The sequence below is a fragment of the Buteo buteo genome, chromosome Z (assembly GCF_964188355.1).
Source record: "Buteo buteo chromosome Z, bButBut1.hap1.1, whole genome shotgun sequence".
Taxonomy (NCBI): domain Eukaryota; kingdom Metazoa; phylum Chordata; class Aves; order Accipitriformes; family Accipitridae; genus Buteo; species Buteo buteo.
In genome coordinates this window covers 83,339,287-83,352,599 of record NC_134204.1, presented here as the reverse complement: position 1 = coordinate 83,352,599, position 13,313 = coordinate 83,339,287, and positions in this window count along the sequence as shown.

Below are 13,313 nucleotides of genomic sequence, written 5' to 3'. Positions count from 1 at the left end.
CCACAATAGATTATGCCCCTTAAGTGCAAACACACACAGAGTCTTATTTCTGCTAAAGCCCTTATTTCTACCTTTGAGAGAGCAGAGAGAGAAAGATTTCTGATCTAGCGCAAAACCTGGAGGTGCTGCCCAGATCACTGCTGGTGCCACCGCTCCCCAAAATCTCCTGCTGTGTAGTCCGTTGGGCGCACTGCGGACTTGTGGGCTCCTGAGCTTCAATTCTGGCTGATTTGTCATGACAAGAGTGATTTTTATGGCTTCACAGAAAGGGAATTTCATGGCTGAGCTGAAGGAGGCACTCCAGGTCAAACAATGATTCCCCACGAACATGTCAGCAGCCACCGAGACGGTCTAGTTGACCATTCAGGGAAAATGGTTTAGATCGGTGTTTTTCAAAGGACAGCCAAGACACAGGAGTGGGAGGGTTGCAAGGATTTGCCACTAATTACTGCTGCCTCTGACTTCTCCACTCCGGGGGGAGCGAAACGCAGGATCTCCGCTGAGAAGGAGCAGGGGAGGTGGTGAAACCTGAACAGTGAAGAGTACAAGGACGAGCAAGCAGTAGCTGAAACAGGGAAGGAATACACAGGCCTAAATAAAGCATGTATAATTATTTCCCTGCCTTTTTTTTTAGTTTTTAGAGGTTTGGGTTTTTTTGTTGTTGTTTTGGGGCTTTTTTAAATCGGTGTTTTAGAATATTCAAAATCTTCTAAGGAATGTGGGATCCTTTGCCTTCCCTTTTTCTCCTTCCACTGACTTTTCTTTTTGAACACAAATCTCTGAGAATGTCTTTTTTTTTTTTTTTGTTTAACCCCAGAGAGTATCGAGTAGTTCTTTCATTTTTATATTGAAATGATCAGATTGCTTATCTGGGTAACTCTTGGATGATCCACTCCTCTAGAATTGTCACAGAATTACAATGGTTCTTCTAAGGAGTCTTTTTTTTTTTATCTATAGCACGTAAATTCAGGTATTGTGTGAGCAGAAGATGCCAGAATATAGTTTGTGCTATGATCACAAACATGTATGCATGTCCAAAATAGAGTAAGAAAATAACAAAGAAAGCAGACAAGCGTTAGGTTCAACACAGAGCTGGTAATTTCTTTACATACATATCCATATATTTACATGCATAAGGAGAAGGAAAAAGAGTTCCCCAAACTGACCAAGGCTCATAAAAAGTATGTAAATTCTCCAATTCTATCCAGCTTGAATATGAAACAGAGAGAAGCAGATATACACAAATTGACTTTGAATAATAATAGGAAAGAAGCAGAGAATAAGTGTGTGTGGGGTTTATTATTTAAAAGAAAACTGGTTGTGTTCTGAGGTTGTCTTTTATGCTATTTTCAGCAAGATAGTTTTAAAATGTTTTCACACTTCAGAGACGCCTAGACATTTGCTGCCAGTTCTTATGCACACAATCTTCTGTATTTTCTACATCTTCATTGTCTCTCTCAACAGTTCTGATTGCTTATGCTCCTATTTTTGCCAAGATTGCTGTTCCTACTAGCTGAATCCCCCCAAAAGTGTAGATATTCAGTGGAAATCGAAGTGAAAACATAAAAAAAAAAAAAAAAAAAAGACTTACTCTCAATCCGAGAGGTTTTTTCCTTCAGATCATCCCATTGTCATCCATGGACCTGAAAAAATGTAAGTTTGATGTTAAGATTAGATATGGTTTGGAATAAATTCTTTTTCTCTGAAAATGAATCTAACTTCAGCTGGAAGATGGAAGGCCTACTCTTTGCTTTTTTCCTTTTATTTTCATGAACAAGTTTGCATCTGAAAAACAGCCTGCTACTGGCTCTTAGGGACCCAGGTCTGTATGAACCACAATCTTTCCTCAAACAGACCCTTCTGGTGGAGATTATTTTCTAACATTACAAAAGGGCTGAAGATAGAAATTATAATTAATCTAATTTTGTTTGTAACTCTTTCACCAAGACTATCACAGGCAGAGTTCACTTAAAAGGATGATTTCTGCCTGAGAGAAGAATAATCTTCTCACTAAAAAAAATAATTAATAATTTACTTTGGGGAAAAAAAAAGTCTAAAGTCACATTGATCTCTATTGAATCAGGAATTTACACCCGACATATTGATCTGTTTTCAGAGTACCTGAATTAAAGGGAAATAAAGATCATGGTTGAAAATGTCTACTTAGAAATATTAGGAACTAGGTAGTTTGAAAGACAAGGTCTTTTATTGTATGTTTTATGCAGTATTGCTTCCCTGTATCTCTGAATAAATTATTTTGCATTTATTTAAGAGCTAATGTGCTGAAGGAGAACAAGTATTGCTATTTTAGTATAGACTTTCTGTTCACCATTTAGGTTTCAGCCCTGTTTGTTTGTCTTAGGAGTGCTAGCTGCTTGCAATATTCCCTTGACTATGATAGTACAGTTCCATGCTTCATAACATTCCTATTTATTTCTAAATTTAGATGATCATAACATTTTTGATACTCTGACACCTTTCTTAAAGTTAAATCAAGAATTGTTTGTTGCAGGTAACTTGGAAGTGCAGCCTTTGAATAAAGCAGAGAAAGGACTGTAGAGAAATTATATCCACCGTGGGAATATCATCTGGGATCTAAAGAAGGTGAGACTGAAGTGATTTTTCTGCCAGAGAAAAATGTAAATTGCTTGTCTTAAAGACAACTAGGTCTTTAAATTACATGTAAAATAAATAGATGAACATTCACATAGCTGACTTTTACAAAAAGTCTTAAAAAGACTCTGCTCTTAAAAGTAGCAGAGACATAAGGGAAGCAAATGGATGTATTTAAATGCTGCAGTGTGCAGTTCATACACCTGTATTAAATTTTAAATGATGTAATAGAAGTAAAGACATGCATAAAAATGTTGTCCCTCACCAAAACTGAGGAGTAGTTTCCATATCAAGAACTGCGTAAAGACAGACTTTGCAGTCTGGAAAAGAAATGACAGATAGGGTAAAAAAGGAGGGAGGGAAATCTATACTATCATGAGTGGCACAGATAGACAGTGATTATTTACCATTTCTCACAAATCAAAAACTATAAAGTGCCAATGAAGGTCGCAAGTTCCAAAAAGATAACACAGTAAGCAGACAAGCCTTATGTTCAGCATGAAGTTGGTAATTTGATTACACGTACATATGTACATTGATATATATGTTTTTATATGTATATTTATGTCCATGCAGAAAGAGAAACAGAGATAAAGGAGCTGCTGCTTCACATAGTTAATGTAAGCTGTAATACATTGCAATATGTTATGGATGCTGCACGTAATATGCTGCAATATGTTATGGATGTGAAAATTCTGCTTTGGTTCAAAAAGCGATTGGAAAATGCATAGTAGATAAATCCCTCTTGCCCCACTGAACACAAGCTCAGGAAGTTCATGAGCTGCTAATTGCTGGAGGGGCACGTTGTAGAAAAGTTCACTTTAGCCTCACTTTGCTCTGTACACCAAGGCTTTTTTTTTTTCTTTTTTTTTTTTTTTGTCAAAGATGGGTTACTGAACAGGGCAGAGTTGCGATCTGTCACAGTAAAACTATAGTTACCTCGCCTGAAAGGCGTGAAGAAGCATAACTATTCTGTATCTATTTGTAAGCTTAGATGTCGTGCTTGTGTGTAGGAATGGTTAATTAAAATTAGCTGATACAAATCCAGGCTTTCTGATAATAATAATAATGGTAGTGATGCTGATAATGATGACGATGATGATGGTAATAATGGTGATAATAGGGATGAAAATAGCAATGATAATAGTAATGATAATAGTAATAATAGTAGGATAATGTTAATAATGACAATAACGGTAATGTTAATAATGACAATAATGACAACAATAATAACAATAATAGCAACGGCAGCAATAACAGCAGTAATAAAGATAATAATAGCAGCAGCATTATTTATTCACTCTCCCTCTCTTTTCCCGGTACTCCACCAATTTTTTTTAACGGACAGCTGGCGCCGGGCACCGAGTTCGGACCTCCCCCTCGGGACGGACCGGAGGGCGGTCGCAGGCTGTTTTTTGGGGACTGGCAGCCCTCAGGACACCCGTCCCCGTCCCGGACCGCCGTGTTGGCCGTGCTGGGGCTGACGATGCCCGCAGGCAGCCGCCCGGTGCCGCTGTGCCGCCGGCAATCGGGGCCGCCGGACCCCGTCAGCCCCCCCGAAAGAGGGAGGTGGAGGTTTCCCTCCCGAAAAAAAAAATAAAAAAAATCCCCCTTTCCACCCCCCGCTGCCCTACCCCCTCTTTTTTAGCAGCCGAATATCACGTAGGATGCTTAAGGGAACAAACTTTTTTTTTTTTTAGGCAGAGCTAATCGTTAGACTAAAGAAAAGGAGAAGAAAAATGTATGGACATACGACCTCATCTTCTCCTCAGTAACATCAGGCAGAGGATCCGTTTTTCTATGAACATGGCAAACAGCAATGTTCCAAACATCGGTCTGCTCCGCAGGAAGGGTTTTCTCACGGCAGAGAGCATTTTTTCAGGAGGAATCATTGTGAGGCGACAGAAAAGTGGAAACCCACTGAAATGCTTAAAATAACCTCATGGCCTCACGGCCATGCCCGGCACAAGGAGGTACCGCTGGCGTTGATCTGTTCGGCAGCAGCCTGCACTGATGCTTGTCCAAGGGTCAGAGAGTGTAGGTGAGGGAGGAGCACCATCAGGACCACAAGACCGTAAAGAAAGAGCACGCTGTACCATTTCTGTAATTCCTAGTATGCAAAATTATCTTGGGCTGGTTTCAGAGGCAAGCCAACACAGGATACATGTGAAATCGTGAAGGCCAAATGAACATCTTAAATAATCATCCCCTAAAAGCTCTTTGGGTTTCAGCTCAGTCTCCCAGCACTGGCAGGTTTATTTAATGCCGAAGAAATACGAGGCTTTCCTGACAAGCACATGTTAATGGTGATGTATGAGGTGCAGCTCTGAACTGTTAATCCAGTTAAGCTCACAAATAAACCTGGTTTTATATGTGAAACTATTTATTCAACTGTGCATTTGTCTTGACTGCTACTAGGCCAAATTTTAGTGTTGACTGGAGTAGGGAAAACACTCCATCATTTCATGTGGTGCAGATGTAAGCAAGGGCTACTGAGATCTGCAGCTATGCTGAAAACTGCACATAGATACTAAAGAAAGAATAAGCTGACTTTAAAAAGAAAGTGTAAGACAGCAAAAGACCACAAAGATTTAAACCGAGCTCTTTTTATTGCCCATAAATTATCCCAGGAAAATGTGAGAAAGGAAGGAAATAATTTTGCTGTTCTCCATTTATGGTAACTTTCAGCTTTGTCCTTTCCTGCCTCTGACAAATCTACTTTCTGTTGACAGTCCCTCTCGGCTTCTGTCCTTTCTCCATCATGATGCCGCTCTGCTAATTCTGGGACTTGTATATCGTTATACTTTCTGCTTTTCTCCCTGCGAATTCTCTGGCAAGGCTTTTACTTCTGGCGAAGCTGAAGTCACAGGAAATCTTCCTCTGCTACAGTTTTAGCTTGTGCCCTCACAGCGGGGAAGCATAGAGATTGCTTGGAGCACTGAGGGGTTTGCACAGTCCTGTCGTTTGACTCAAGGTTTCCAGCATTTCTGTTTGCCCAAAAGTCAATAAAACTGGCTGTGCTGTGGACAAAGAGAGAATGAACCTGCTTGGTTCATTCCCAAGCAGGCCGAGCAAGATTTGCCTTTCTGAAAACCCTGGTTATGTTTCCCACTTTCATCCTGGCAGTGCCAAGCTCGGTGTCCCAGTTTCCCAACCCATGCAGTGTTTCCTTCTATCGCTCTCTCTTTCCTGCACCAGAGTACATACTTCTTCTCATGTTCATCCCTGTATCCCTCTTGCCTGCCTTTGTCAGTGTTGAGATCAAACAGCTCCTCTTAAAGGTCCTGGAGGCCACCGGGTGCCACCGAGCACACACGAAAAATCTCCATTTCCTGTAATTTCGAACAATTTTCCACAGTCTGTTCTCAAGCAGCTGGGAGCAATCAGAGGAGGATAGGTCTGTCACCCCCAAACGCCGAGGATTATTTTCAGCTGTTTGTGTGTCTATGTGAAAAAATTTCACTGTCCTAAAATGTGAGCCCTCTGGGAGGGTTGGTCTAGCGTTCAAGGAGAGGGCATGGCATGTTGTACTGAAGGACCACAAGATGTGGTCAGATCTTCTGCTCACTGTGCTTCATGCCCTGGTCAATCAGCGCGGTGCTGCTGCCGTTCTGCTCACCGCTGGACTTCACCCAAAAATCTTGCGCGTGGCATTCCCTGCACTCCTTCCTTTCTCTCTCCTATGCTAACGTGTTCAAAGTGCTGTAGTCCTTCAAAGAAATGGTTGCCACAGGTTTTCCACACGGGCTTAAAAACACATTTTTATTGCGCTTTCTTTTTCATGGCAGTCCTGTTTTGACTCTTGTTTTCAAAAAAAATGAGCTGGAGGCAGCGACCCTGCATGCAGAGGTTTCACTTGTGACAGGACTGTTGTGTTAGGAGCAACTGAAAACAGACAGTTTGTCAGCTTTAATGAGAAACAATGCTGACACACATGCCTCTAACAACCATAGCTTTGGGCATTTACATTTGTTTCAGGATTTAATTGTTTTCTGATGGAAAAACAACTTCTTTCTCTGCTCCATCTTCACCCATACAACATCTTTCTAATTTCCTAATCCTCTTTGCCTCTCCTGTTCCTAGTGATTTAGTATGGACTTAGCTGGATGCTTTAATTTTTGCCTTTTTAATTTGGAAGACACTGTGCCCATACAAAATAAATATGATGGCAAAACTTCTGAAGTGTTTGTGGAAATTTCCTCTTCACTTTTGTTGTGGTTTAACCCCAGCCAGTAACTAAGCACCACACAGCTGCTCACCCACTCCCCCCACCCTGCTCCACTGAGATGGGGGAGAGAATAAGGGGAAAAAAAAGGTAAAACTCACGGATTGAGATAAAAACAGTTTCACAGAACAGAAAGAAAGAAATTAATAATGATAATAACAACAATAATAAAATGAAAATACTAATAAAAGGGTTGGAATATACAAAACAATTGATGCACAATGCAATTGCTTACCACCTGCCAACCAGAGCCCAGTTAGTTCCCCAGCCCCCCCCCGCCCCTCGCCAGGCCAGTTCCCCGCAGTTTATGTACTAGACGTGACATCCCATGGTCTGGAATACCCCTTTGGCCAGTTTGGGTCAGCGGTGCTGTCTGTGTGTGTCCCCAACTTCTTGTGCCCCTCCAGCCTTCTCGCTGGCTGGGCATGAGAAGCTGAAAAATCCTTGACTTAGTATAAACACTGCTTGGAAACAACTGAAGACATCAGTGTGTTATCAACATTCTTCTCATACTGAACCCAAAACATGACACTATACCAGCTACTAGGAAGAAAATTAACTCTATCCCAGCTGAAACCAGGACAACTTTTAACTTTGTTTATTCACATATTATCATTTTTTTACAAGAAATGAGACTGGTGTTCTTTGATGCTGGAGTGCCCAAGTTTTTCAACCTATTTATCTCCTGACTGAAGTACTGGAAGTTGTATGATGCAGAAAGTATCCAAGTATTTAATCATTCTTGACAAATTTAGTTTGAATACTTTTTTAACTCATCTGGTATAACTTGGTGTGACTTCACTGAAACCAGTGAAATTGTATCAACTCATGTCACAAAAGAATCAAGCTCTGCATAAAAATCTGCAAACAGTTTAAAATATTAATAGACATTGGTATAAACAGGCATCTGTATATGGTACATGTGTGCTTGTAACACGTACTTCTATTTTTATATATTAAAATATTTTGTTGTATGTGAATGTCTCTAGTACATGACATTGTACTTTTTTAAAAACTAAACATAGCCCTGGTTTAACTACACTTACCTCACTGTGTTTGTACTTCAAAAGAACATGAAGCGCACAGTGACTGACTGACTAAAAGATAGTTTCAATATGAAGAGTTACTGTTATTTTTACAGGTAATAAAAGAAAATTTAAATTTTAATCAAGTATTTTAGAGGAGCAAATGAACAATCTACACTTAGCTGCCAAATGTGTTCTTCTGTTTGCTGAGTCTAGTGTTATAACTATTCTCATAAATAAAAATTCAATTGTATTTGTGGTATTTGAGGTATTTTAATAGACAAGATCTGCAAAATTGTTGAAAAACTAGGCTTTTAGTATCCATGCAAGTTCATGACTTTATTACAGACTCGCTAACCCAACTGTTACACAAGAAAAGTGACTTGACCCCAGTTCCTTCTTGCCCTAGGAAACAGTTGTATGGGATATAGAAGGCAATTCTTAAGCTGTCAAAAATTTAAAATAAGTTAGAATAGTTTCACTTTTATGGTGGTCTGTGATATGGTTGGAAAGTTTGGATACAGCTTGGAAAACTATCAGGTAGCTTCATTTCTTCTATACAGCACTCCAGTGTGCCATCCTACACTTGTGCTGGGAATGTCCTCTGCATGGGCATACCAAAACTTGGACAGGTTTTGTTACACTTAATCCTGTGGTAGCAGACATGACACAGCAAGGTACATACATGTAGCTTTTCTGGGCACCAAAACTGCTGGAGGACACACAACCATCTACATAACAAGTTGAGTTATGCAGGAAAAGTTGTGTTCACTGTTTGAGGGCCCTACACACCTAATTTTATCTGCTGTCTCTCTCTGCAAATTTATGCCCTTGTGCTACAACTCCTCAGTGCAGACACATCTTAAAACAACAGCAAGACCTGTAAGAATGCAATGCCCTTTAGTAATACAGAAGCAAACTTTAAGTAGTAGAGGCAGTTTAGCTGTGGTGTACTGGGTTCAGCATAGGCTAATGTAAAAGAAGACGACAATGGAATGTTTGGATATTTTCATTAATTAAAATGGCTGATTTAATTTACTTCAATGATCATTACGTTTCAGTTTCAAGAAATGGATCAATGGCTGAATTTTAACCATTTCCTAAAGTCTGATTTAATTTTCTTATCCCCACCTAGTTATAGCTACAGGCTTATACAACAGGGAGGACAGAGTCCTGCTAAAGAACTTCTCAGACTGAAAATAATTCACTTAGTATTCTTATGAAATTTTAAAATATAGGATTAATTTCTGTGACCTTTGCAATCAAAACACTGACTCTAAGGTGACACTGTTTAATGGTCACCGTGTCTTACCTTTTGAATTAATGGTAAAATATTTGGAGGACAACTGATGAAAAGCATCTCTTGTGATTGTCATCATGATAAAGCTGGAGAATGAATGGAAGGTTTCCAAGGTGATGTGTTTGTCTTGTACTAAGAATGGAGTTTTAGGAGATACAGAGCCATCGTTGCCTTACATCTCATTAATTTCTACTGAACAGGAATTCTGCACATGTGAGAAATTAAAAAATGTCTCAGATTGGGCAACTGCAACCACTGGTGTTAAGACAGGGAGGGAGCCTCTTGGACACAGAGTCTACCTGTCCACTACATCAGACAATAGCTCATCTAAACTGATGAGACCTGATCCTGCTCTGTCTTGTAACTGTATATGTTTCACACTAACATCAAAAGGAGTTTTCCAGCATCTCACTCTTCTGGTGGTTAAAGCTGCTAATTTCCAGTCAGATTTTTTTCACAATTTTTCCTTTGTGCTTAATATGCATCCACATGGGTCATTTGACCCAAATTCACATCATGCCAACATTTGATATACCTTGCTTCACTATTTAGAAGGCTCTAGTCATGCAAAACTTGAGTTTTCTTGGAGATCTTGGATTGATGGGAGTATCAGGCCAATATTCAGTACCAGTCATAGCACCCTACTTTGTATTTCATTGACGTGAAAAGTAGTACCCAAGTTCTGGGTAGGAATGTAGCCTGGTCATGCTGTATTTATGTGATAATCAGTATTCAAAGCGAAAGTTGCAGCAACTAACTATCCTAAGATTCATTGTGTGTATATCTGTCCAGCCCAACCTCATAAATGACTAAATTTACCTTCTTTCAGAGGCATTTATTCAAAGGAGACCCTGCAGGTCTCCACCTCCAAAACCCAACTTTCTAGGGACAGACCCATAGATTCAGTCACTCTTCAATAGAATGACCAGTAAGAGGTAGGTAACTGGTACATAGCTAGTCACTGTAAGACCAGCTGGTGAATGCCTAAGTAATATACTGGATCAAAAAGACATCTGAAAATTTTAGTTAGGCACCAATATTTTACTTTACAATTTGAGCAAAGCCTTAATCTCAAATGGAGCTGAAAACAGGGATTTGTTTAATGCTCATGTTCTTCTTTTTTTAAGCCGTTGTCAGTATGACAATATATGATACTTTGAGAATAGTTATAAGAAGCATTAGTTCATAAAGCAGATTGTTTATTCACTTAATTTAAAACATATTTACTAATGTAGCTATGGTCTACCTCTGCAAGCCTTACTCTAAAGTGGCAAGAGGATCTAATTTACTTTACATCCCTTTCACGAGTCCTGGACAATATACATTTACAGTGACTGTTGGTTAGTGATAATGACAGCTTGCATCTTGCTGTGGAAGAATCCAGCAGCTCCTGTCAGTGCACTTCCTTTCAAAAGTGGACAGATACCAGCATCCAGCAGGACTTAGAAAGCTCCTCTGCTTAAGTTGGCTTCAGTTTACAAATTTCTGTTCATGCTTTCTGCTGGAACTGCTTTGTTCTGACCTCACTGTCCGGATCTGATATCGCAGTCCGTTGGCTTTGTTCACAGAGTAACCTAGAAGAGGACAACCTAACCCCACAAACAGAATTCATGCATCAAAGTCAATCTACTTAAACACCACTGTTAACTGGGACAGAATTTTAGCCATGTTAATAAGATTTGAGAAGAGATAAATGTTGGAATAAAATCTCCTTAAGGCAACATTGAAGGCAACTCAGATGAAGGGAATAATTGACATATAATTGTTATATGTGTCTTTGGACCCTAAAACTGTTGAAAAGTTAAAATATTGGTTAAAATACAATTAATTCTTTTAGAGCCAAAAGGGTTTTTGTATTCAGCTAGCAAATCTTATCCAGTACTTGAATAGCCTAATTAAGAGAAACAAATGTCCTGAAAACCTATGAAAAGAGGAGTTATCAAATGATTTCTTAATTGTAATAGCAAGAGGCATGATAATTTCCATTATATAATTAGCTGAGAATTTGATATATTGCATATTAGAAAAAATGGTTATATCTAATCAGAAGGAGTTCTTCCTCATATTTTTCCATTCCATTAAAAAGTGAAGCACCCTCAACCTAATTATGAATGTTGATAGGTTACAATTGTGAAATGAAGAATAAAAGACAAAATTAATTAGTCATATTAATGAACCTTTAATTTCATTTATATCCTTCTGGTCTTTTGAGAAGAAAAAAAGATTCCCTAACACTGCAAGGAATAAATTGTTCATTAGTACTTGCACCTCTTTTCTGCAGACACCAGACTTTCAGCAGTTTTCTTGCATCCCCATCATTACTTATTTATCTGTTAGTGCTATTTCTCTTACCCATTTAACAGAGATGCAAGGGTAATATCAATGCAAATACTGACAACATTTTACTGTGGTCCTCTGATGTGGACCTTCGGATTTCAGAAATACACTTTCTACTCTGGAATTTAGTCATAGCTATTCAAGGCCTTTTTCCTTACCATGAGCCTTCTGTCTAGGCCCTCACGCTCTTTTCAGTGTTTAATCTAGTAAATCATTGCACAAGAAACAGTTTTTGTATTTCACTCTTAAGACTTGCAGCTTCTTCAGTTTCCAAGCTCTATGCCAGCCTCAGTCCTAGAGTTGCTATGCCTAAAGGATATTTTCACATGCTCTCCAAGTCCCCAGAGTGCCTTAGACTATTCTATGTCCACATATAATTTTGTTAAAACGAGCTTGAGCTCAAGAAATGCTAAGTCAGCACACAAAGCACCTGAGTGCTGGCAACTGAGCATTGACATGTGGGGGAGAAGAAAACATCAGGACTTCGAGTCCCAGGCATGAACATCCCCTGATTATGCTGTTTTCCTGTGAAAGAGCTCAAAAGCAGAGTCTGTCCCACTGTTTCTCAGAGAAAAGGGATGGAAGTGCTTGTAAATAAAACAAGTTTGCAGCATGCCTTCAAGGGCTTTGTGTGTGTTTGAATATGCTTGAACTCTTCTGTTTTTAAAGAAGCCTAAGAAAGACTTGTCAGCAATTACCTGTAAGGGCAAAAGAGTGAAGTTTAATTCTCAGATATTGTGCACTGCCTGGTTGGGCTTTTTGCACGTCAGGATGAAAGGCTTGAATCAAAATTTGTAGTGCTTAATCCTACACCTTAAACTCACACACAACCATTTATCCATGACTGTTGAGGGGAGGGTGAGATGTTCAAACAAGTTAACAGGGTCCCAGCGGAGTCCCTAGGTCACTGCCTGGTCAGTGTCTTGGTGGAGAAGTGTCCTGGGAGGAAGGTAAGAGAGGGCAGAGTTTCTAACAAGGCATTAGATGCCTGTGGAGCATCTTCTTGAATGACTCCTCTCCATTTTACTGTAATTTGACTTCTAAAACAATGTTGCTAGGTAGACTATGATTAACAAATAGTAGGAATTCAAACTATATAGCTCCTTCTGCAAATAAAAAAGGATTAGCTGTAATATACATGCCTATGAAATTCTAAATATGATTTGGGGAGAAAATAATATATGTGACACAAAACAAGGAATAAGAATATATTCTAAACTTTAACTTAGCACTCAGCACTTTTTTCCCTAGCACTCAGCACCATAAAATCCTAGCTGAGGGGAAGGGGTGAGATAAATTACCCGGCACAGAGCAGAGCTTTCGTCTAACATGCTATTTGTTCCAAATGAGTGTTGTGCTGTGGCCAGTATTGCTTCACGTTATACGATTTGTCACCAAGAAGTTTTATTTCTAGAAAGGAGTGAATAAGGCTTTTCCTCAGCTCTGGGACACCTTGATGCCTTACATTTGAGAGAGCTCTGTCAACACCTGTAATCAAAATGAATTTAAAATACAATGTTTAACTGAAAGGTTCAGTCTGTTATGGTACACCGAATTTCAGAGGTTTATGAGGGAGGGGGTGATTCAGCACATTTAATGAGAATTACAGAGCTAAGTAAACAAAGGCTGTTTCTATTGCAGTGAGGCAATGACTTTCCATGCAGAGAATTACCTTGTGATATGCAGAGGTAGGTCTGCCCCTCCTGAGTGTGGGAACCGTTTTCTTCAGCAGATGTTGGCCATTTTGTGTTGAGAACATAAAACCCCCAGATATTATAAAAAATGGATACACAGTTACACTTTTCAGATATGA